The sequence below is a fragment of the Lepus europaeus genome, chromosome 5 (genome assembly GCF_033115175.1).
Source record: "Lepus europaeus isolate LE1 chromosome 5, mLepTim1.pri, whole genome shotgun sequence".
In the NCBI taxonomy this organism is placed as follows: domain Eukaryota; kingdom Metazoa; phylum Chordata; class Mammalia; order Lagomorpha; family Leporidae; genus Lepus; species Lepus europaeus.
This window is the reverse complement of record NC_084831.1, coordinates 97,965,242-97,968,232: the sequence shown is the minus strand read 5'-3', so window position 1 is coordinate 97,968,232 and position 2,991 is coordinate 97,965,242. Positions and strand designations below refer to the sequence as shown.

General features: G+C 37.2%; 1 pseudogene; it reads right to left on the bottom strand.

Moving 5' to 3' along the window:
• Positions 1–219: 219 nt before the first annotated feature.
• LOC133759156 (UPF0235 protein C15orf40-like) lies at positions 220–586 on the bottom strand (annotated as a pseudogene).
• Between the last annotated feature and the right edge of the window lie 2,405 nt (positions 587–2,991).

The window sequence follows — 2,991 nt, the reverse complement described above, 5'->3', positions numbered from 1 at the left end:
AGGGATCACACAAACAAGACAAGTGTCTGCTAATACTAACTGATAGAATCAAAAAGGGAAAAAAATGATCCAACATGGGAAGCGGGATACACAGCAGACTCATAAAATGGCAGATGTCCTAAATAGCACTCTGGCCTCAGAATCAGCCCTTAAGGCATTTGGATCTGGCTGAAGAGCCCATGAGAGTATTTTAGACATGGATTTTTTCATTTCTTGCTTTTACCTTTTTTCAGCTTCCTGTTTTAATTTTCCCAAGATTTCTTCTGGAGTTGTGGAGTCTAAGAGCTTCACCACCTTCTCCCAAGATTTAGCACCCTTATCTAAAACCACGTGGTCATTCTTCTGAGCTCTAAAACCTTGGAAAGACAGCGACAGAGCTCTGCATTAGCCTCTCCTCCCGATGGAGGCACTGTGATGGCTACAGTTCCGGCTTCAGCTGTCAAATCTGTTAGAGTGTTCTGCTTGGCGCTGGCTCGTCGTGGATGGCTGTGGTGACACAACCTTTAGGATCAGCCACCACAGTACTGGAGGGAGAAAGCGGTGTCTCTTGCTCCTTGCTCTGGCTTCTACCCACTTTCTTCGGCATCCTGGAGGCAATGGAGCCGAGCATTTCCAAGGCCTGGCACAGATCCCCTTAGCCAAGGCCAAGCCCCAGCATCTTCACCCAGGCGTGCTCCAGAAAGCCGAGGATATGCTTATAAAGTGAATAAAATCATTTTGAGTCGATATAAAGGAAAGATATTAATGAACAGATGTTTTGAAACTAAGTTTCCATAGTGTCGTAAGACAAGATAAGGATGTTCTAAGGAATGTGATTCTTTACTTTCTATCTTGGGTTATTACCATTTATCTTCTAACCATCAATCTTCATCCAACCTCTGTCAGTTTTCACAGCTGCTTTTTAAATCCTAGCAACATGTGTCCCATTCATTTATTTTCTTTGCTATGAAGCCAGGTGATAACATCCTTTTTTAAATGACCAAGACATTCTTTAAAAAAATCAATTACAGCAGTAACTTCCAATACACCAGTTAAATACATTTATTGACACTACAATATAACAAGAATATTTTCTAGTTATATGGTTTTCCATTTCAGTTTAGAAAGTTCAAGCATTATATAATACGTAGTTCATTAATTTTCAATATCTCCCTATGATGGAAAAAGGAGAAAAATTATTGCCTTAAATTTGTAGGTTAGGAATAATAAAGCAGAGCTCATATTATTTGCTTCAGGGCACAGCATGAATCAGGACAGAACCATTCAGAGAATCTTGAATACAGAAAGCCCACATATTAGTTTGAACCCTTTCTAAGAAAATAATCTGAGATAATATATAGTCATATTAAATTTCATGAATTTATGGTAATTATTTTCAACATCACCTCTTAAAAGCTGTGTTGTGATGAGTCAATCATTTCTTTTTTCCCCATTCAGAGTTTTGCTGAAGAAAGAAATATTACATTGCTAGCCCATGAATTCCATATTTGATATGGCTTTGAAAAGTACTTTCTTGGAAATATTTAAATTTATCATTCTGATTAACTGCTGAGATTGCCATGTGTAAGTCATTCTGCTAATTCCTGAACACAAAATATCTAATAAGAATTGTTTGATTTCAAGAGAATTTTACACTCTCTTGAGGAGAAAAATTATACACATAATTGAAATAAAATATGCCAATTTTATATACATTGCCATATTTTGTAGATACTATATATAAAAGGTGATACTTTAAGCACTCACAGTGTCTCATATGGAAAAGTGCTAGCATATACTAACCTCCCTTTCTTCCTCTGGACTTCTACCATTCACATTTAATCCTGCTTGCCTATCATAGTCAATCTGGTCTATCAGGTCTAGATCAGGTTTCATTACTTCAGGTATTAAGGCCTTTGGTGGCTCTCCATTATGCACAACATTCAGCACAAGCTCTTTTGCAGAATATATGAGTCATTCTCAAATTGGATGTGTTCCTCTCCAGCCTCACCTCTGTCACCTAGTATCCAGTTTGTTTTGATAGGTTACATGCACCTTGCTGTTTTACATCTTTTCTGTTCCTGCTTTCTTAAGTGTCCTTTCCATATCTAGCCAAACTCATTTTGCTTAGTTTTACTCTTCACTCATGATTCAGTTAGGACTTAACTTTTCTAAGAAACACTCCCAAACTGAAGGCATTTTCTTTTCATTTTTATAACACATCGTGCCAATCTCAATTTTACCGCCTTCTATAATATAATCAGTTATATTGCAGGCAAAATATAACATCTTTGTTATGAATGTGATCAATTGACTACTAACCTACTCTTCCACTCATTCTACTGTATTTTCCCATCTTGCAGATTCTCTTTTAGGCAGATTTGCAGATTCAAATTACATTTTGCCACTAAGTTATACTTTTTATGAAATTTGAAGACTAATGAGATAGGAAGTTATCTGTATGCTCTTTATTTTCCCCTGGACAGTAAGTTTTAATGCAGCAATATTTCTGTGCCCAGTTTTGTATGTCTAAGTGTTTAAGAATAGTTTAACAGAGACAGAAGCTACACTTCAGATTTCTGTGTGTAAACATAAGATTCATGGGATAGACATGGTTATAGTCACAGCTATATTTGCAATAGCTTCATGATCCTAGATTTCTGACTCTGAGGCCTAGAGGAAAGTGTGTTTGAAATCAGAGGTTCTAGCACTAATCTTTTCATTTCCACTTTCCAAATCTTTGCCAGCTTAACATCTTTTGGAAGATCATGATGTTGTAACGTGAACCAAAAAAAAAACAAAAAAAGACAAAAAAAATACTCACCCCCTCCGTGCTGATCCAACATGGCTGCAGGTTTAGCATATCAATTTCCCCATCATGTACCTAAGCCTAACTTGCTCCATGCCTGAGATACCGGGATGATTATGTGTATGCTGCAACTACATGTGAATATGCCATGGAAGCTTCCTATGGATCACCATTTGCACTGAAGGCCTGCCTAAACTCCACCC